General features: G+C 44.4%; 1 long non-coding RNA gene across 1 annotated transcript; it reads right to left on the bottom strand.

Annotated features, from left to right (window-relative positions):
• Positions 1-1,435: 1,435 nt before the first annotated feature.
• LOC140454327 (uncharacterized) lies at positions 1,436-23,279 on the bottom strand. The gene is made up of 3 exons (XR_011952661.1): positions 23,126-23,279; positions 20,582-20,681; positions 1,436-1,529 (listed from the first exon to the last, which is right to left on the bottom strand). It is a non-coding gene; the product is annotated as an uncharacterized lncRNA (long non-coding RNA).
• Positions 23,280-23,670: the final 391 nt, after the last annotated feature.

The raw sequence follows: 23,670 nt of genomic DNA, 5'->3' as shown, positions 1-23,670 counted from the left end.
AAAGGGAGGTGGCAGATCCTGGACAGAAGAGGAACCTTCAGTCTGGGAGAATGGGTCAGATTCTTCCTTGTTTCCCATTAGTTTATTCCCAGCATTACAATGAACTGGGGATGGAGAGTGGTCCCACAAAGGGTGTAGTGACACTTTGACCCCCCAACTGATCAATAATACAAGCAGATACGTTCCTCCTCTAGCCAATCACAGTGTGAAATACTTTCCCCTAATTACCCCAAATCATGTGCTCCAAAACCCGCCCACATTCTGTACATATACAGTGCTGGGTTTTCCAGTACACCCGTGCTTCCTGCCTCAGGAATTATGAGAGTTGCAGTCCCCATGAAGTCACTGGAGCCCTGTCTCTGGAAAGTGAATGAAACGTGTTGGGTGGAAGGGTCTTATGTATAGGATCCCCATTCAGACAGACAGGACATATGGCTTGTCACTGGGTTTTACTGAGACATCTGGTTAGACAACCCAATTTTTGACGTAAGGAATATAGATTCAGTCAATTGCGGGGTGGAGGGATCAATAAGGGGAAGCAGTTTTAGGCAGAGGTGGCTCAGTGGCTAGCACCACTGCCTCACATCTTCAGAGACCCTGGTTTGATTCAAGCCTTAGGTGACCGTGTGGAGTATACACGTTCTCCCAGTGGCTGCATGGTTTTGTTCTGTGTGCCAGTTTCTTCCCAAAGTCCAAAGATGTGCAGGTTCTGTGGATTCGCCATGCTAAACCACAGTGTCCATGCATGTGTAGGTTAAGCCATTAACCATGGGAAATACTGGGAATGGGTGAGTCTGAATGGGCTGCTTATTATAGGATTGGTGTGGACTCGATGGATGAATACCCTGCTTCTGTACTGTAGGGATTCTATTCTATTCTCATGAAGAAGAATGTACCTATCTCGACGTGTTGTGCATCTGAGGAATTCCCTATTCAAAACAAAGTGGATGCCAGGACAATGAGCAAATTTAATGGACAGATACAGATTTTTAATTTGCAATGAGCTGAAGGGTGAGAGAGAGAGAGAGAGCAGTCGGGAAAATCCAGCTGAGACCGAGGTGAGCTCAATCATCATAGTATTAAATGGTGGAGCTGGTTCGAAGGGCTGCATTGCCTCTCCTGTGCCCAGGGCTTATCTTCTTACGGTAATAACTGGAAAGCGGAATCCAAAACTCACCACCTTCACCAAAGGAGATTTTCGGAAAATGTAGGATAGTCAAGTGGAATAGTATTCAAAACTGAGATAGTGAGGAAGTGTGTAGAAGATAATGATTTTGCAATTTTAAACTGAGGGGGAACAGTGATTTATGGTTATAGACTGTGTGGTACATTCACACTGTCCAGAATACTCTGTTGTGAATATCTATTCTGTAATTTATTACAAAGCCAAGGTCACTGATAATGAAAACCAAAACACCCAGGAAACATCGCCTCACCTCGTAATCTGACAAAAGCCGCGTGATAAATCTGGTTGAATTTAGAACACAGATGGAAAGCGGGGAGATTAAATCCAGTCCCAAGATCCTGTGCTAAAACAAAGAAGACTACAATAGGATGAGGCAGGAGTTGGTAATGTAGACTGGGAGCAAAGACTTTACTGTGGGATAGTTTACAGATAGTGGAGGAATATCAGAGCAATTTTTCGAAGTGCTCAGCAAACGTATATATCAGTGAAAAGGAAGGACTGTCGGAAAAGGAGTAATCTGCCATGGGTGTCTAAGGAAATAAGGGAGTCTATCAAATTGAAATAGAAGGCATACAAGTTGGCAAAGACCAAGGAGAAATTCGGAGATTAGAAAAACTTCAAAAGTCAACTGAAACCTTGATGGGATTGGGTATAAATAGTGATGGGTAGCAATGCCCAGGGCCAGAATAGCAGTTTACACTGTTAGAGGGAAACCTATTGTTTGGGGAACATATGGCCTCTGTTATTGTTGAAGCATTTAACAGTTACCAGAGAGATAATCCCGATCAAGTTAAAAATCACAGCACACTCCAAAAGCTTGTACTTCCAAATAAACCTGTCGGACTATAACCTGGTGTTGTGTGGTTTTTAACTTTGTCCACCCAACCCCAACTCCGGCTCCTCCACATCAGAATCCTGATAGACAGCCCCACTGAAACTGAAGCGCCGGTCAGGTACTTGAGGGAGCCACGGGGGTGTGGGGGAGGGGTGTGTGGTTTAACCACAGAGTTGAACTGAACTAGACTTTTTAAACTGTTGTTGCCATGGAGATAATCATGAGAGACAGTCTCTATGCAAAGTCAGAAATCACAAAGGTAGAAGAATGGCAGCTGTACATCGGACCTGATGCTGCCTAAAGGCGTTTTGCACGTAAAATACCCAGGTAACTACCATGTCTCATCAATAAAGACTCAAAGAAGACCTCTCAGAGTTCTGTGCCTTGTAATTCCTATCCAGCAGGGTTCAGGAAGATGAGCACACAGCAGTCAGTCTTCACAGTGGAGTATACGAAGAACATGCCAGTAATTGATAAGGAGACTGAGGAAGGTGAGGACCTAGATAATAACCATTATCGTGAAAGAGTTAGACTGGGCAAGGTAATGGAGTTAAAGTTACACAAGTCTCATTGCCCTGATGGAATACATCCCAGGATACCAACAGAGTTCATGGGAGAAATAGCAAATGCACTTAGTTATAGCATCCTACAGCAGACATAGGCCCTTTGGCCCAAAATGGCCCATGCCGATCAGAATGTCCATCCACGCTGACCCCATTTCCCTGCACTTGGCTCATCTTCCTCTGACCCTTTCCTATCCATGTATTTGTCCAAATGCCTTTTACATGTTGTTAGTGCACCCGCCTCAACCACTTCCACTGGCAGCTCATTCCATATACATACACCCTCTGTGTAAAACAGTTACCCCTCAGCTTCCCTTTTATTCTTTCTCCTCTAACCTTAAACTGATGCCCTCCAGTCCTTGGTTCCCTGGGAAAAAGACTGAGTGAATTCACCTTACCCATGCCTCTCATGATCTTATACACTTCTATAAAATATTCCCCCTCGGTTTCCTCTGCTCTAAACAAAAAAGCCCTCACTTGTCCAACCTCTCCCTGTAACTCAGACCCCTGAGCCCTGACATCATCCTTGTAAATTTCTTCTGCACCTTTTCCAGTTTAATAACTGAAACCTACACTGCATTCATCACATTTCCAGTGTTTCCCCACGGCGTTGGAACAGACATGACAACACCAATGGATAACAATCAATGATCGATAATTTACCCCATTACAACAATCCCATTCTCATAGCTTTTTCCATGATGCAGGAATCCTTTTGTCTTCTGGTTTCATGGTTAATTGCCCTCATACAAACCCAGTGGCTTAACTGTTCCTGGGAAATGTGCCATGATTTTTTAGACTTTCAAAAACCAATGAAATCTCTCTCCACAGTCCCCACGCTAACATGGACTTCACTGTCTCAGTACTTTTTTCCCAGTCACACTGACATTTGAAATATTCGTCCACGGGCAGAATACACACCTTTCCATCCAGATAAGGCCAACGACATTCAGATCGGCAAGGATCAAGTAACTATCAAAACTGAACATGAAGTTCAATTTGAATTTCTTAACTGCAAATCCCCCCTTTCAGAACTACACAACAGAGAAAACAGAAAGTGCTGGAGATCCTTAGCAGGTCTGGCAGCATCTGAAGTGCTGACGGATGCAGGAAACATTGCAGCCTTGAAGAAGTGGTTAGATTATCACACCAGGCATGTGCGCTTGATGGCCAGTATGTAGAAGATGGGGGCATTGTGTTCAACAGTTTTATAACAGAGACTCTGACCTCATTTGGTTCCATGTTTCTCTGCGATTCCCTCTTTTTCGGAAGCATGTAGGAGTGGGAAGCAGTGGAGAATGTAAATGATGGGTGACCTTCCTCGTGAGAGGATTCGTGTACAGGAGCAGGGATCCCTTTCTGGAAGGGCCTTGGTGAGACCACACCTGGAGTACTGTGGACACCTTTGTTCCCCTTTCCCAAGGAAGGCTCTCCTGGTTATTGAGAGAGTAAAGGAAGGTCACCAGCCTGAGTCCTGGGATGTGGAGATAGTTATGGGCTGTAGATGCTGGAAGTCAGAGTCCATACAATGTGGATCTGGGGAAGTGCAGCAGGTCAGGCTGCATCACAGGAGCAGGAAGGCTGATGTTTTGGGTCGGAACCCTTTGTCAGCCCTGATGAATAGTCCTGACCCGAAACGTCACCTTTCCAGTCCCATCGTATTCATGCTGGTCATCAAGCACCTATTAATTCTAGTCCCACGTTCTGGCAATCAGCGTGTAACCGATATTGTAGTACCTGGTGTGATCATCTCAACACTTCTTCAAGGCTGCAATGTTTCCTGCATCTGTCACCATTTCAGATGCTGCCCGACCTGCTGAGGATCTCCAGCACTTTTTGTTTTTATTGTGGATTTCCCCCATTTTGCTCAAGCACTTAGAGTCAGAGAGCTGTACAGCTCCATATTGTGCTGACTATAATTCCTGGGATGGTAGGACTGATGGATGAAGAGGGACTCAATCCTCATTTCATCCTCCTTCTCTTTGGCTTTCTGAGCCGCTGACTACATCACTAATATTCTACCTCCCATTCCCTGTCCTGAATCTGACCCATCTAAGTCTACACTGGTACAGGACCCACCCAGAAACGGTCCCAGTGCCTGAAGAATCTAAACCCTTCTCTGGTCCACCATTTCGCCAGTCACACGTCCAGCTGATCTATCCTCTTATTCCTGCTCTCACTAGCACATGGCACTGTGAGTAAGTCTGACATTATTTTATTTCAGGAGCTACATTTTACTGTATCCCTGAGTCCACTCAAAACTCCAGGTCTGAAAAGCAGTTTCCCAGCAGATGCAGGTGGGCTCACTTCCTGCACACATAGCCGTCAGGGACAATGAAAGTATCCCTTCTTTCCCACATTGTACAAGAGGAGCACCCCACGGGTCTGAGGGCTCCTGTCACAACGTCTCTCTAGATTCAGCTAATTAATCCCATTCAGAGAATTTAAAAGAGCTTTCAACCTTCCTTCACTTCAAACATTTCCATTATATATCAAAAGCCCCAATCTTCATTTAAGCTGATACGTTATATTTTAAAAACTTAACAAATACACTGCAGGTATCACTTACAAATTGGCTGTTCCCATTGGGACCATATGAATTTCTCAATGGCCTGAATTAAACCGGAGTTTCAGCTTCAACTTCTCCCTGTCTCACTTCCCGCTGTTTTCACCTAACTCCAAAACGCACTCATTGAGTCAAACAACACTCAGTGCAGCCCTGTCATTTTCATTGTCTGGTCACACCTACACTGCCCTCAGCCTCCTGTCCTGTTCCAATGCATCTCAATGGGATCTCAGGAACTGCATCTCATCTTTCAGCTCAGCCCTTTGTAACCCCAGAGTCAACATGGACCTCAGCAGTTTCTGGATGAACAGACAGTTGTCAGAACCTGAAACATTCCACCTGAAAATGTGCTGGAATTTGAGTTCACAAAGAATTTTAATGAGAATTTTGCAGGGAGTTGAAAATTAGGAGTTTACAGGTTAACATCATGAAGTGAGTGATTGGGACTAAATCTGACAGTTCCTGCAATGAGAAAAAGGTATAATTTGGATAAATCTGTGCTCCCACTCAGGCCAAATCGCCCATGGGGGATTCAACCACAAATTTGAACATCTTTCTGCATTTTGCTTCACAAAAGCATTGGAGATATTTTCCCAGAGACAGAACAGACAAACCTTTCTCCTTCCACAGTAAAATGCTAATGATATTCAGATCCTGATGACTCCGCTGAGTGCAGAAATCTGCTTTTTTGAGATCCCGTCCTCAATTATTCTCAATTAATATCCAATAAAAAGAATTCACAAAACAAGTGCAGGATGAATTGGAAAGACAAATATTTCTCTGGTATGTGTCTGGTGTGTAAATGCTCCTCTTTCAAATCACCCCTCCCCCACCCAGGAAGAGGACATGTCCATGCACCTCGCTGTACCGTGCCCCCAGTAAAAATGGCGGCCATAACCCAGGACCTATCACTGACTGAGGCCCACAGCCGTTTTCCCATTTGCTGTAAACATGGGACCCAGAGTTTCTAATTCAGGACTAACACCATATACAGACGTGTAAATAAAACCTCCCAGTCTAAACTGAATCATTTTCTCCCGGTTTCCGCTGCCACTCCCTCTTCCCAGTTTCCGTCTCCTGCACACACCAAGGGCCATTCCGGGTCCATTGACCCTTCCTCAGAACCGATGGCAGCTGGGAAAATTAGACTCCTGACAGTGTGGAACCAGGCTAATCGGTCCAACAAATCCACACTGACACTCCGAAGGGTATCCCACCCAGACCTATTCCGCAACTCTGTTATTCTAAATTTCTCCTGAACAACGCACCTCACCTACACATCCCTGAACACGACGGGAAATTTAGCTTGGCCAATTCACCTAACCTACACATCTTTGGACTGCAGGAGATAGGGGTAAAAGAGTAAATAATAGGTGGGATGGAGCGACCCTTCCACAACATGGCAACATTTACTCATCTCCTCTCCCTGACCTTATCTCAGATCCAACCCTCCAACTCAGCACCGCCCTCAAACTGTCCCATCTGTCCATCTTCCTTCCCAATTATCCACTCCACCCTCTCACCATTACCCCCACCTGCATTTTCCTATCGCCTTCCCAACTACCTTCCCACCAGCCCTACACACCCATCCTATTATCTGTCCTCTTCCCCACCCTCACATTCCTGAAGAAGTGCTTAGGCCCAATATGTCAATTGGCCTGCTCCTTGCATACTGCCTGACCTGCTGTGCACATCCAGCGCCACACTTTAACACAAGCTGGAAGAACATCACCTCATCTTGTACCTGGGGACCCTTCAGCCCTCTGGCCTCAATATTGGATTCCATAATTTTAGGTCCTAATTCTCCTACGTACTAATGTCCTAGCCCCCATCCCATAGACCAGGCCCTGTTATTATATCGCCTGCAATTACAACCACCTATGGTTAGTCACTAACAGTCTCCATAAACAGCTATTCACCCTCCCCCAGCCAGATCGTTATCCACTCCTTTGTCCAAGTGCTCCCATCGCGTTCTTTGGAATCTATCACCACCTATCATTTACTCCTTAACCCCTACCTTCTGCATATAAACCAACATTGTTTCTCAGGAACATCAGTTCTGACGAAGGGTCATTGGATCAGAAATGTTCACTTTGACTTCTCTTCACAGATGCTGCCAGACCTGCTGAGTATTTTCAGGATCTTCTGGTTGTTATTTCTGATTTACAGCATCCGCAATTCCTTTGGTTTTCATTTACTGGGAGTTGGTAATTCAGGTCCAGCAGCCAACAGCGTGTGTTTATCAACCCACCCAGTACACAAACTCAATTTCTCTCCCAGTCTCTGCTGTCTCTCCCACTCCCTTCACACTCACTGGGTCCCCCCTCACAGTGACATTGCTCCTGCACAGCTCATGGTCACGTGTTGGCCTGCTGGCCACACCCCTCATTCAGTCCCATTGGCGGGAGGATTACACCAACTCCCCTATTGGTCTGAAGCTGCCATCAATCAGCCAGGTCCCATTGTGACTTGAGTGGTCGGAGGCTGAGGGGTGACCTCAGAGGTTTATAAAATCATGAGGGGCGTGGATGGGATACAGAGACAAGGCCTTTTCCCTGGGGTTAGGAAGTCCAGAACGAGGGGGCATAGGTTTAAGGGGAGAGGAGAATGATATAAAAGAGACCCAAGGGGCAACTATTTTCATGTGTGTGTATGGAATCTACTGTTTGGGAAGTGGTGTAACTATACAAGCTGTCACCATCTGAAAGGCAGCTGGATGGGTATATGAATGGGAAGGGCGTAGAGTGATATGGGCCAACTGCTGTCAGATAGGACTAGATTAGGTTGGGATATCTGGTCGGTGTGGATGGGTTTGACTAAAGGGTCTGTTTCCTTGCTGTACAAAACTGTGTCTCTGCCCTGGGATGAGCTTCATCATTCAGTGAATGGGGCAGTATCACAGAGCACAGGGGCTGGGGGCTATTCAGCCCATTGGGGCTGTACTTTCTTCCTCTGGAGATGCTGCCAATCTGCCCTTACTCCACTCCCATTTACCAGTAGCCCTCCACATTTATCCTCAAATAGTTAAATTCCAAATCTGTTTTGACAATAACAAAAGCTGCATCCAGCTGTGATTCAAACTGTTCTAGATGCTGAGAACCTACTGAGTAAATTACCCTTCACATTTTTAACCTGCATCATTTGCCAATTACCTGAAAGTAGTTCCTAAAAATTGTGACAATAATTTCTCTCAGTGTCTCTGTAAATTAAATATCCTGGAAACAAATCTGTTTCTGGTTGAAATCACTGCTTAAGCTTCTCAGCTCCAAGGAGAATTGTCAGGTCTTTTGCGAACTCTCCATAAAAGAGAAATCTATCTTAATTTGAATTTATTAGTGTCATAGAGATGCACAGCACAGAAACAGACACTTCGGTCCAACTCGTCCATGCCGCCCAGATATCCTAAATTAATCTTGTCCCATTTGCCAACACTTGGCCCATATCCTTCGAAGTTTCCTAAACACGTACCCAATCAGATGCCTTTTAAATGTAAATTGTACCAGCCTCCACACTTCCTCTGGCAGCTCATGCCATACACGTACCATATTCAGCTTGAAAACATTGCTCTTTAGATCGCATTTAAATCTTTTCCCTCACACCTCCCGTCTGTGCTCTCTGGTTTTGGACCTGGGAATAAGACCCTGGCTGTTCACCCTAACCATGTCCTTCACGATTTATCAACCTCGAAGGTCACCTCTCAGCATCCGATGCTCCAGTGAAAACAGCCCGAGCCTATTCAGCCTCTCTGTATGGGTCAAACCCTCAACCCTGGAAACACCTTTGCACATCTTTTCTGAATCCTTTCATGTTTATAATATCATTCCGATAGCAGGGAGACCAGGACTGAAAGCAGAATTCCAGAAATGGCTGAATCAATGTCCTGTACAGCTGCAAAATAACGTCTCAACTCCTATACTCAATGCATAAGCCAATAAAGGCAAGTTAACCAAACGCCTTCTTCACCACCCTGCCTATTCCACTTTCAAAGAACTGTGAACCTGCACCTCAACATCTCTTTGTTCAGCAACACTCCCCAGGCCCTTCCCTGATTTGTTTTTCCAAAATGCAGCACCTCACATTTATCTGAATTCCACTCCATCTGCCACTCCTCAGCCCAGTTGATTGAAGTCTCATTGTACTCGGAGGTAACTTTCTTCCCTGTCCACTGCATCTCCAATTTTGGTGTCGATGTAAAGTCACTAATCATAGCTCCTATATTCACATAGAAATCATTTATATAAATGATGAAAAGCAGTGGACCCAACACCAATCCTTACACCATATTGCTCATCACAGGCCTCCAGTCCGAAAAGCAACCCTTCACCACTATCCTCGGTCTCTAATTTTCCAGCCAATTTTGTTAACCAGTCTGTTATGTTGAACATTGTTGAACGTCTTTCTGAAGACCAAGTTAGTGATTTCCATGCACAAAGCCATGCTGACTATCCCTAATTATTTCTTGCCTTTCCAATTCCATCCAAATCCTGTCCCTGAGAAGCCCTTCCAACAACTTGCCTGACTTCAGGCTCACTGGTGTATTGTTGCCTGGACTTTCCTCACCACCTTTCTCAAATAATGGCACCCGTCTTACAGCACCTCACCTGGCAATCACTTCCCGAACTTCCCACAAAGTTCTGGGACACACCTGATCAGGTCCCAGGGATTTATTCAGCTTTATGTATTATAAGATATCCAGTACCTCATTCTCTGTAATATGGACACTTGTCAAGTTATCACTATTTATTTTTCCAAACTGTCTCACTTCCACATCCTCTAAGTAAAAGCTGACATGAAATCCTCCCACCTCCGATGGTCCCACAGACAGCCTTGCTGAGCTTTGAGGGTCCCTAATCTCTGCCTGGTTACTCTTTTGTCCTAGGTATATTTGTCGAATCCCTTTGGGTTCTCCCTTAAACCTATTTCCCAAAGCTATCTCATGTCCCCTTTTAGCCCTCATGGTTTCCCTCGACTATACTCCCACTGCCCTTTTACTCCTGGAGGGATTCACGCAAACCCAGCTGTCTGTACCTGCCATATCCCTCCTTCATTTTCTTGACCAGGCCCTCAATTTCTCTCGACAGGCAGCATTCCTTACCCCTCCCAGCCTTGGCCTTAACAGGAACATACTGTCTGTGTACTCTCGTTGTTGCAGACCTGTGGATGCAATGGCAGATGAGGACAGAGAAGCAATCATTCTCAGTAAAGAGGTGGTGTTGGGAAAGATAACAGCCTAAAGGTAGATGGGTCGTCTGGCCGTGATGGAGTGCATCCCAGGGGACTATAACAGGTGGCAGAGGCTAAATAGCAAACGCACTCGTGATAATTCACTAAAATGTGCTGGACTCTGGGACGGTTCTGACAGATTAGATAGCTGCAAATGTGATGCCAATATTTTAAAATGGACCTGTTAGCATAACTTCTGTAGTGGGGGAAATGCTCGATCTCTCAAGGAAGAAATAGTGAGCTATCTGGGTCGAAATTGTCTCAGAGCAGACACAGCATCGATTCATGAAAGGTAGACAACACTAAGCTGAGTGGTAGAGCAATGTGTGCAGAGGCCAAAGTAAGTCTGCAGAGGGATTCGGATAGGTTAAGTGAGTGGGTCAGGGTCGAACAGATGGAGGACAATGTTGGGAAATGTGAGGTCATCCATTTTGGTCGGACTAACAGCTAACTGATGAAATGGTGAAAACTTGCAGCAGGCTGCTGTACAGAGGGAGCTGGGTTTCCTTGTGCATAAATCATAGGAGGTTGGTTTGCAGGTGCAGCAGGTAAATAAGACAGTGAAGGGAATATTGTCCTTCATTGCTAGAGGGATGGTTATGCTGCAGCTGTACAGGGTGCTGGAGGGGCCACACCTGGAGTACTGTGTACAGGTTTGGTCTCCTTACTTCAGGAAGGATGTACTGGCACTGGAGAGGGTGCAGTGGAGGATCACTAGTTTGAGTCAGGATTTCAGAGGGTTGACGTATGCGGAGAGATTGAGAAAACTAGTTCTATACTCATTGGAATTTCGAAGTATGGGGGGTTGGATAGGAAAACAATTGAAATTATGAAGGCAGTAGATAAACTAGAAGCAGGGAGGTGATTTCCACTGGGGACGGAGCAAACTAGGGAGCAGAGAGTCAAAATAAGGGGATATCAGATTTAGGACTGAGTTCAGGATGGACTTCTTCAGATAAATCTGTGAATCTGTGGGATTTGCTGCTGAGTGCAGCAGTTGACGTTATCAACTTGACTATCGTTAGGTCAAAAGGTAGATTTATGAAAAGGAAAGGAATTAAGGGTGATGGTGAGAGAACAGGAGAGTGGAGCTGAGGCCATGAAAAGATCAGGCCTGACCTTATTGAATGGCAGAGCAGGCTCGAGGGGCCAGGTAGCCTACTCCTGCTCCTATTCCTTCTGTTCTTATGTTCCCACTTTCCAGCTGTCCCTTTACCTGGGAATAGCAAAGAAATATTGAAAGTTCTCGCCTTGTACTGTCAAAATTTGCCTTTGTCCAATTTAGAACACCGTTTAGATCTGGTTTATTTTTTTCTGTAACTATTTTAAAACTAGTAGAATTATCAGAGAATCCTGAGAGTGTGGAAGCAGGCCATTCGGCCCATCAAATCCACCCTGACCCTCAAAGCCTCCTACCTTAAACCTGTAATGCTGCATTTCCCATGGCTAATCCACCTAGCCTGCACATCCCTGAACAATATGGGCAATTCAGCCTGGAATATCCACCCAACCTGCATATCTTTAGATAGTGGGAGGAAACCACAGCAAACAGACGAAACCCACGCAGGTAATAACAACAAGGTGATCATCCCTTTCTTATTTCCCAGGTCAACCTAAATAACTTCGCTGGACGTAATCTCAGAATATCCTCCCTCAGCACAACTGTAATGCTACCCCTAATCAAAAAGACCACTCCGCCTCCTCTCATGTCCCCCTTTCTATCCTTCCTCTTGCATCGATACCCTGGAACATTACGCTGCCAGTCCTACCCATCTCTGAGCAACGTTTCTGTAATACTCATGATATCCCAGTGCCACATTCAAAACCATACCCTGAGCCCATCTGCCTTCCCTGTCAGGCCTCTTGCATTGAAGTAAATGCAGTGTAACTTGTCAGTTCTACCTGGTTCTGTGCCTTACCCTTGCCTGCCTTGACTGTCTGACTTCTGAACTGTACCAGCCTCAGACTTACCTCTTTTCTCACTATCTCTTTGAGTTTACCCACACTCCCTCACTGGTTTAATGACCCTGAGTAGCACGAGCAAATCTCCCTGCCTGGATATCAGACACCTTCCAATTCAGGTACAATCCATCCTTCTTATGCACATCAACTCTACTCAAGAGGAGATTACAATGATCAAAAGATGTGAATCCTTCTGCCCTACACCAGCTCCTTAGCCAATCATTCATCTCCTCCATCCTGCTATTCCTAGTCTCACGAGCATGTAGCACCTGGGGTAATCCACATATTATGACCGAGGACCTGGTATATTATATTCCAGGCTAATTTGCTATATTCTCTCATCAGGATCTTTTCCCTTTCTTATGTCATTGGCACCAATGTACAATGACCTCCCACTGGTCATTCTTTCCTTTGAGAATATTCTGCTACCTGTCCGAAACATCCTTGACCCTGGCACCAGGGAGGTACCACCCCATTCTGATGTCTCACTGTCAGCTGCAGAAACAGCAGTCTGTGCCCGACTAGAAAGTCCCTTGACATCCTTTAGCGTTTGGAATCTGATCGACCTCACATTATAGTGGAGCCAATCTCAGTACCAGTAACTTGGCTGTCAGTGCAACATTCCCTGAAAGTCTATGACAACCTACATTATCCAAAACAGTAAACTTGTATGAGATGGGGAAAGCCACAGGAGACTCATGGCTTAAAAAATGTGTTTTTGGAAAAGCGCAGCAGGTCAGGCAGCACGAAAGGAGCAGGAGAATCGACGTTTCGGGCAGAAGTCCTTCTTATGCCCGAAACGTCGATTCTCCTGCTCCTTGGATGCTGCCTGACCTGCTGCGCTTTTCTAGCAAAACATTTTTCAGCTCTGATCTCCAGCATCTACAGTCCTCACTTTCTCCACAGGAGACTCATGCTCTACCTACCTCCCTCTCCTACCTTTCCGAGAGGTAACCCATCTACCTGACTGTATCTGCAGGTTTCCGGCCTGAAACTGCCACCTATCACACATCCTGACTCTTGTAAATTCTTCATTACCATTAAGCACCGCTCCATCTGATCCATGTGATCCAAGAGGATTTGTATCACTTCCTGCAGGCTATCAACAGGATCATTCAAACTCCCCCTACTCTCCTCCAGGAAGTGCACATCACTGTACGAATGGCCGTCTCTGCACCTTAATCTGTCGACCCAGAAAAGGGCAGAGTCTTACAGCTTTACAAAAGACTACTCTCGAATACATTAGAGCCTGTAATTTATATTTAAAACATTCAACCAAAAGATCATAACAGAGGCACTTAAAGTAGTAAACACTCACCCTACTGAATGTTGCGGATTTTAAAAAGTAAAACAGAGTAAGATTTACCTTTTAAGAGACTGAAACCCACTGAGCTGATCCCCGGCTGCGAGTCACAGACATACAGCACGGAAACAGACCCTTCAGTCAAACTCGTCCATACCGACCAGATATTCGAACCTAATCTCATCCCATTTGCCAGCACTTGGTCGATATCCCTCTAAACCCTTCCTATTCATATACCCATCCAGATGCCTAATAAATGTTGCAATTGTACCAGCCTTCACAACTCCCTCTGGCAGCTCGTTCCATAAACGCAACATCGTCGCATGAAAAAGTTGCCCCTTAGGCCCCTTTTATATCTTTCCCCTCTCGTGCTAAATCTATACCCTCTAGTTCTAGACTCCCCCACTCCAGTGAAGATACCTTGTCTATCTATCTGATCCATGCTCATGATTTGATAAACCTCTGCGATCACTCCTTAGCCTCTGACACTCCAGGGAAAACAGCCCCAGCCTGTACAGCCTCTCCCTATATCTCAAACCCTCCAACCCTGGCAATATCCTTATAAATCTTTTGTGAACCTTTCAAGTTACACAACATCCTTGTGACAGGTGGAGAACAGAATTGTGCACAATATTGCAAGAGTGGCCAAACTAATGTCCTGAACAGCTGCCACATGACTTCCCAACTTTCTTACTCAATACTCTGACCAATAAAGGAAATCATACCAAACACCTTCACTATCCTATCTACCTGCACCTCTACTTTCAAGAAGCTGTGAACCTGCACAGCAAGGTCTCTTTCTTCAGCAACACTCCCCAGGACCTGACCATGATAGGTATCAGTCCTACTAAGCTTTGCTTTTCCAAAATGCAGCACCTCGTACTTATCTGAATTAAACTTCATCTGCCACTCCTCAGCCCATTTGCCCGTCTGATCAAAATCCTATTGAAATCTGAGGTAACCTTCTTCACTGTCCACTACACCTCCAATTTTGGTGCCATCTACAAACTTACTAACTATACCTCCTGTGTTCACATCCAATTAATTTATATAAATGATAAGAAGTAGTGGACCCAGCACCGATCCTTGTGGCACTCCACTAGTCACAGGCCTCCAATCTGAAAAATAATCATCCATCACCACCACCCTCTGTCTTCTGCCTTTGAGCCAGCTCTATATCCAGATAGCTACTTCCGGGAGATCTAACATTGCTAACCAGTCTCCCATGGGGAACCTTGTCGAACACCTTACTGAAGTCCACATAGATCACATCTACTACTCTTCTCTCATCAATCCTCTTTGTTACTTCTTAAAAACCAGATCAAGTACGTGACATGATTTCCCATGCAGAAAGTTATGCTGACTATCCCTAATCAGTCCGTGCTTTTCCAAATACACGCAAATCCTGTCGCTCAGGGCTCCCTCCAACACCTAGTCTAGCACAGCATCTGTAGCTCCCGAGCTTGTCCAAACCACCTTCGTTCAATAGTAGCACCATATTAACCAACTCGCAGTCTTCTGGCATCTTAGCTATGACTATCAATAATACAAAAATCTCAGCAAGAGGCCCAGAAATCACTTCCATCGCTTCCTACAGAATTTTTGGATACCCCTGATCAAAGCCTGGAGATTGATCCACCTTTATACGTTTCCAATATCCAGTACTCTGTATTATGGACAATTTTCAAGATGTCACCATTTATTTCCCCACATTCTACATCTCCCATGTCCTTCTCCACAGTAAATACTGATGCAAAATATTGCATCTTGATAAAACAAACAAGGGCAGGAGTTACACTCATTAAAAGTAAGGCTTTGAGTAGTGATATGGAACAAAGAGACCGAGGGGTTCAGGTCTTTGAGCTATGTGTCACATGCAGACAGGGTGGTTCAGAAGGGCTTTAGCACATTTGCCTTCATTGCTCAGATCTTTGAATATCGGAGTTAGGACGTTATGTTGAGATTGTACAGGATGTTGGGGAGGCCTCTTCTGGAATACTGTGTCTAGTTCTGGTTGTGCTGTGATAGGAAGGATATTATTAAATTGGAGCAGATTCGGAAGAGACTAACCGGGATGTTGCCATGAATGGAGGGATTGTGTCACAAGGAGAAGCTGGATAGGCTGGGATGCTTTTTCACTAGAGCGTAGGAGGTTGAGGGATGACCTTAGAGGTTTATAAAACCATGAAGCGTGTAGACAAGGTGAATGGCCGGGGGTGGGTGGAATTCAAAACCTGGGTGCATACAATTTGAAAATAGATGAGAAAGATTTAAAAAGTAAATTGGGGATTTGTTTTTACTTTTACATGTGTGAAGTGAACTCCCAGAAAAAGAGGCAGCTGTGAATAAAATTACAATGTTTAAAAGACATTTAGACAAGTCCATAAACAGGAAATGTTTGGATGAATGTGGACCAAGTGGAGGGAGGGGCGATTAGATTTGTTGGGAATTATGGTCGACACGGAGTGGTTTAACCACAGGGTCTGTCTCTGTTCTGTATCACTTTATGACGCTATCTCTGTGAATTCCTCCATGCTCACAACTCCCCAGATCACTGTCACCTCATCCAGACTAAACTCTTCCTTATCTCTAGAAATCCTCTCTAGCCTCAGAACCATTACTATCTCTGTTATCACAAACATCTCAATCTCTGTAACATCCTCCAATCTCCTCCTGTCTCATCACCCTCACGATCTCTAATCTTGACAACCTCCACAAATCTGTCCTTCTCCACAGTAAACACTGATGCCACTCGTTTAGTATCCCCCCAACAACCCCATCTCCTGCGTCTTCACACATAAGCTGCCTTGTTGACCTTTGAGGTGGCCTATTCTCTCTCTAGTGACCCATTTGCTCTTAATGTATTTCTAAAAACCCTTTCCCTATTCGCCAAAGCGGTCTCCTGTCCCCTTTTTGCCTTACTGATTTAACTCTTAAGTATACTCCTCTTGCCTTTATACTCAAAGGATGTTTGTGATTTTTGGATTGGAATAAATGTGAAATATTACACCTTGATAAAACAAACGAAGGCTGAACTTACCCTGATTAAAAGTTGGGCCTCGGATAGTGATATGGAACAAAGAGACCGAGGGGTTCAGGTCTTTGAACTATGTGTCACATGCAGACAGGGTGGTTCAGAAGGGCTTTAGCACATTTGCCTTCATTGCTCAGATCTTTGAATATAGGAGTTGGGACGTTATGTGGAGGTTGTACAGGATGTTGGGGAGGCCTCTTCTGGAATACTGTGTCTAGTTCTGGTTGTGCTGTGATAGGAAGGATATTATTAAATTGGAGCAGGTTCAGAATAGATTTACCAGGATGGTGATGGGAATCGATGGTTTGAGTTATAAGCAGAGTCTGGATCGGCTGGGTCCTTTTTCACTGGAGCACAGGAGGCTGAGGGGTGACCTTATTAGAGGTTTATAAAATCCTGAAGACTTTCAGTAATGTGAACAGCAGGTGCCCTTTCCAGGAGGGGGCGCGATTCAAGATTGGGGACATACGTTTCTCACGTTAAAAAGGATGGCTTTAAAAAGAAGTTCGGGATTTTATTTTTTGTTTTTGCACAAAGAGTGGTTCACATGTGGAATAAACATGCAGAGGACGTGGTAGATGTGAATGCAATTACAATTTCAGGGTGGCACAGTGGCTCAACGGTTAGCAATGCTACCTCTCAGCGCCAGGGACACAGGCTCAATTCCTGTATTGGGTGACTGTCCATGTGGAGTTTGCATATTCTTCCCCATGACAGCGCGGGTTCCTCCAGGTGCTGCCGTTTCCTCCCACAATCCACAGATGTACAGGGTAGGTGATCTGGCCGTGCTCAATTGCCCATAGTGTTCAGGGATGATTGGGTTGAGTGAATTAGTCAGGTGTAAATATAGAGCAAAAGGGGAGGGGAATGGGATTCTAATAGGAAAAAAAAACATTTGGACCCGTATATCAATAGGGAATGCTAGGATGGACTTGGACCAAGTGGAGGCAGGTGCGATTAGTTCAGTTCGAATTTATGGTCGACACGGACTGGTTGGACCACAGGGTATGTGTCGATGCTGTGTAACTTTATGACTCGTCATCTCTGTAAATTCCTCTATGTTTGGAACTCTCCCTATCAGTACCACCTCATCCAGCCTTACAAATCCTCCTCATCTCTATAATTCCACTCCAGCCTCAAAATCCAAAAACCTCTATCACAAATATCTCTATCTCTGTAACATCCTCCATCCTCACAATCCTTTCCAACTTGCATCTCCTCCAGCTTCATTATCCTCCCCATGTCTAATCCCCTCCAGTCTCTCAAAGCTCTGCTATATGTGCCTTTCGTTATTTCCAGCTTTTAGGATGCCCAATGTTTATTTATCACTTGATAATAGCCCTTTACAATTCCTGCGCTGAGCTTCTGAATTTCCTCTTAAACCTCTGCGTCTCACTTTCCTCCCAAGAAAATCGACCAATCACGTGTCATCTATTCTAGTATCACCTCTTCTGACCTGATATCCAATGGAGCCTGTCGTATTCCTATAATAAACATCTCAGCAGTCCACAGAACAGAAAAACGCTTTGGTGGTCCATCGAGTCTGTGAGAAAGAAAATTATCACCGAAAACTACCACCATACTACTATCCTCATCTATTTTCCAGTACTTATGGAAAAGTGTCAACTATCATGGCATAGCAAGTGCACACTAAATACATCTCAAATGTTTTGGGGATTTATGTCTCCCACCCTCACAGACAGTGAGGTTTAGTGCAACTGGTGCTCGATGATGACATCACCCACAGGAACACAGAGCAGCTGGGTCTGTGCAAACCAGAGATCGCCCATACATTGGGAAGGATGGCAGGGTCCCTGAGAGGGGACACAGGAGAGTTACCAGGATGGTTCAAGGATTCGGGGATTTTAGTTGCAGGGACATGGGTGTTGTTAATACAGATCAAGAATATCCATCTACAATAGATGGACTCTCTTTCTCAACCTCTCCCCTTGCCTGGGCTGGGGTTACCTTCAGGTTAAACCACCACCAGACATCTCTCCCTAATGAGAGAGCAGCCCTATGGTCTGGTAGGACAATGCTGACTTTACCTTTTAGACAGTGATGCCAATGTGCATCGGGGGTGGAGAGAGGGAATGTTGAAGGTGGTGGATGGGACACCACTCAGGCACAGTGCTTTGTCCTAGAGGATGTTCGCTTTCTTTAATACTGTTGAGGGCTGCACTATATTTAGGCAGGTTTAATTGAGTTTGAATTGAGTATATAGATGTGGAGATTTAGTAATCAGTGGTGGGGCCTTTAATGGAAGGTGGTGAATTGAAATAAATATCTCACTACAATTTTGGTTTAGACAGTTATCTTTAGTATTTAATATTGGTAGCAGAGAATGATTCAAAATGTAAGGTTTTGGGGTATGACAGATTTGAATGGACATCGGTGTGGCCACCAGGAAACCATTTGGATGCATTATTCCAATACAGTCTCAAACCTGGAAATGTTAAGAGCCTATGATCAATCTGATAAGGAAATGTCATATCATATTATATTTCTTGTACACTTTGTCACATTTAAAGATTTCAGACTTTTGTTTCTGTAGAGATTTTTGTGTAATCTTGTTAGAGGCATCACTCAAATACAAATGGCATTATAGACTGTGGGAAAATCAGGATATACAAATGTTCTTTGGTCCTCCACTTTGGGCTTATTTCAGTAAGTATGGCTTTACAAACAGCTGATGTTATACTCTGTCTGCTGTAAATGGGAATTTTACTTGGATAAATTCTGTTATAAATATGGGTAAAATTTATGATGGAAGGAATAAACAGGGAGTGTTTTGAGCAGGAAGAGATTAACCTAATGACAATAATAGTATTATTTATTTTCTAAGGTTAGCATTAAAATCACCCTTTGGATTCTAATGTGGGGAGAAGGTAAATATTATTAGTGGTAGAGGATCCAGATTGCTCAAATCCAGTGGTTGATGGCCAGTTTCATCTCTCTCCAAATGCGTATACTTACCTCTGCCTGATAAACATATATAGGGCTTTTTGCCCAAAATGTCGATTTTTCCTGCTCGTCGGATGCTGCCTGACCTGCTGTGCTTTTCCAGCACCACTCTAATCTAGACCCCCATATATACAGAAGAGCCCAAAATTGGAGTGTTGCCTTTCAGTCGTGTTTGAAAACAGTTCTATTCCAAAAGGATGTTTGAAGCTTAGAAGTGTCTCGCCAATTGTAGCTGATGCTGGGTTAATTATCGACTTTTAAATTTGAAATTGTTAAATATTAAGCAGGGGCGAAACCAAGTATATGGAATTGGCCGCAAATTGGCCATGAATGACTGAGCAGGCTAGAGGACCCTACTTCTGATCCTGCGTTCTAAATTCTCAGGATTTCCTGTTGAAATTTTCAAAACAATTTTCCAATTATGTTGTTTGCAGAAGAAATGGTGCTCCAGTTTCCTCCCACAGTCCAAATATGTGCAGGTTAGGTGAATTGGCCATGCTAAATTGCCTGTAGTGTTAGGTGAAAGGGTAAATGTAGGGAATGGGTCGAGGTGGGTTGCTCTTCGGAGGGTCGGTGTGGACTTGTTGGGCCGAAGGGCCTGTTTCCACACTGTAAGTAATCTAATCTAATCTGATGCAGGCAAGTGGAGAATGTTCCAACACAATCCTGATGTTGTCTATAAGGCACACAAAAAGACATTGGGGAATCAGGGGTTGGGGAAAACTGAGATTGTTCTCCTTGTAGCAAAGGCAATTGAGGGGAGCTGAGAGACAAGTGCTTACAAAACATATACATCAGGATGTTAAACCTTACACTCATTAACTCATCATAAAAGGATGACTGGACATATATTGAAGATTTCGGGGAGATCTATTGACAGGGTGGTTTGATTCAAAGGAGAATTTTTATGCAGAAAATGGAATTGAGCTGGAACAAAATACTCACACACAGTGCAAATATCCAGGTCCTGATGAATGGAGTAATTCAATCAGAGTTTGGCGTTACAATTACTGAGATTCCCATCTGAATATCCACCTGTAGTATCCTGTAATACAAGTTTATAAAATCTGTCACCGTCAGTTCAGGTTAGAAACTCACACAATCCCCTCCTCCTGGTCCAGGATGACTGGACACATTACCCCTTGTGGAGGTCAGCAGTCAGTTCAGGGGGAAATCTGTGTGGGTTTCTATGAGTTTCCACCTTGGGACTTCATGTGACTGAACAGGACAGATCTTTGATACATGGGACAGAATGTTCCAAGGGTCAGTGAGATGTGGAGAGCAGGATTTGCTTCCTTTTCTTTCCTTCTGTGCTACCGCTGTGGTTCATAAATAAGACATGAGGAGTGAAAGGCTCATGCAGCTTGATGGGCAAGTTGTCTCCATTCTGACCAATGGGCAGCAAGATCCTCCCAGTCATTCCAAAGAGTCTCTCTGAAGACAACAACTCAGCATGCTTCCCACTGTCCGGTGCTCCCTGGAAAGGTTTAGAAGAATGAGGGGGGGAATCTCCAAGAAAATGTAGAACAGTAAACTTCCAAAAGGATTATAAACTGTTTACAGAGATGGATTTGTTGGAGAAGTAAACACCAAATTGGCAAATGGAGCATAACTTGGGATAATGTGAAGTTGTTCATTTTGGAGGAGGTAATAAAAGAACAGAGGACTATTTAAATGGTGGAAACTGTAGAAAGCTGCAACACAAAAGAGACGAGGAGATAATTGTGCAGGAAACACAGAAAGCTAGCACACAGTTACAACAGGTCATCAGGAAGGGAGATGAAACGTTGTTCCTTGTTTGAAGGGATTTGCAGTATAAGAGTTTGGAGTATATACCTGAGAGCAACTTTATAAAGTGCGAGTGAGACCACATATGGAGTAATGAGACACGTTTTGGTCCCTTTAGTTAAGGAAAGACATCACTTCATCGGAGGCATTCAGAGAAGATTGACTGGGATGATCCCTGGTTTGCAGGGACTCTCTTTTAAGAAAAGGCTGAAGAAGTTGGGACTCGACTCACTGGATTTGGGGGAGAATGAGAGGGGATCTTATTGAAACATATAGGCTTATTACGGGGTATGACAGGGTAAATACTGAGAGGATGTGTTCCATCATGAGGGAACCTGGAACCAGTCTCTGGGTCAGTTGCAGAATCAAGGGTTCTGTTTTAGATTTGTCAACTTTAATGCAACACAGATATGGGTAAGGGGTTTCAATAGCAATGGATCTGGGGTGAGTTGGAGAAAAGCAACATTTTAGAGATTGGAGTTCCTGGTGTTTGCGATTATGTAGATGTCTGATCAGAAGATCACCTTGTGGTCAGAATATGAGAGCAATATTGTGAAGAGTGTAGTTCTGCCTCAGGCATTTCCTAGTGAGAAGGAGGGGCTCAGCAGTAAGGGAAAGGAATTTATAATAGCAACTGAAGGCAATGGGTTTAACCATTGCAGTGTTTCATTGGAGGAAATTGCAGCCAATCGAGTTGTAGGCGTTTGGTAAGCAGTTTGATGAATGAGTAACAGTGGAGCAATGGAGAGTGATGATAGGGGAGAGAGAGCTGGGCATTGTCAGTGTACATGTGAAACCAATACGATGTCACCTCCTGGCAGTGTGTAGGGGAGACACAGGAGGGGACAAAGATACATCCTGGATGGACACCACCAATGAGGAATTCAGAAAGGAAAGGGAGAGTGGAGATGGAGCAGGATTTTCCAACAACCTTGAGGTCAAATATTAGTTCTTAGCAGAATTGGAGAGAAGGACATAACCAGAAAAGACAGACAGAACAACGAACCATATTTGTGAATTGGTGAGGGGGAGTGATGAGGGGGAGCCCGACTCCAAAACTGCTATTTCTACATCAGTGACATCACCCAACTCCACCCTAGTCTCAGCTCATTTACTGAAATACTCGTCCATCCCTGTGTTATCTCCAGACTTCATTATCCAAACACAGTCCTGGCCAGCCTCCCACATTCAACTTACATATAAGCTCAAGAGTATCTAAAACCCTACTGCCCAAGTGCTCACTTGTACCAAAGCTTGTTGATTCATCAAAAGGCTCCTATTAACAAGCAACAATTTAATATTCTCTCCCTTGATGTAATTCCTGGCTGTGAACATCCCTGTCTCCCTGCACCACGCAACCTGTGAGACCCCGATAACTCATTTTCTTTCAGACTCCCAAAGATGCATTTATTCATTGCTTCACCGGTTTGGCTGTTTTGACAGTTGCCAAGGGAACACTGTCTGGAATTCGCACTCTGACCCTCTCAGACTTGCTTTCCTCCTTTAAGGTATTCCTGAAAACCTGCTTATTTGGCAATACTTTTGATCACCTGACCTAATATCCCCATCTGTGGCCTTATGTCAGAAATTCTCAATTTCTGTGAAATTATAAAAATTATAAAAATACAAACTGTTGTTGATTTGCACACACATTGTCAACTCTTCACTGTCGCTGAGTGAATAATCTGTAACATCTCTTACCCAAGAACATTGTGGGAGCACCTTCACCACACGAACTGCAGCTGTACAAGGAAGTCAAACATCACCCTCTCCACAGGCAATGGGGCTTTGGCATTAATCACTGGTGTCTGTGGAGAGAGAAACACATAGTTGATATTTCAGGGAGTGCTAAATGCATTACAGGAAGTGAGAATGTTGCAGAATTTGATGGTCAGAATTGAAAAAAAAGAATTATTCACTGGCAAAGATACTGTGGAAAATTTAGTCCATTGAGAGAGCAGCACATTGTCAGGGGTTGGGCAGCAGAGGAAAATTAACTTACAAAAGGTCTGTGAAAGTAACAGTAAAACACTAAACAAGCCAAACAGCCTGTGCCCAAAGACTTTAACTCCCCTTCCCGCTCCCCCAAAGATATGCAGGTCCTGGGCCATCTCCACCGCCAAATCCCAGGCATCTGATGCCTGGAGGAAGAACGCCTCATCATCTGTGTTCAGATCCTCCAATCACATGGGATCAATGTGGATTTCACCAGTTTCCTCATTTCCACTCCACCCACCTTATCCCAG

This window comes from Chiloscyllium punctatum, chromosome 29 (genome assembly GCF_047496795.1).
Source record: "Chiloscyllium punctatum isolate Juve2018m chromosome 29, sChiPun1.3, whole genome shotgun sequence".
Taxonomy (NCBI): domain Eukaryota; kingdom Metazoa; phylum Chordata; class Chondrichthyes; order Orectolobiformes; family Hemiscylliidae; genus Chiloscyllium; species Chiloscyllium punctatum.
Note: the sequence above shows the minus strand (reverse complement) of the source record. Positions and strands in the feature narration are given on the sequence as shown.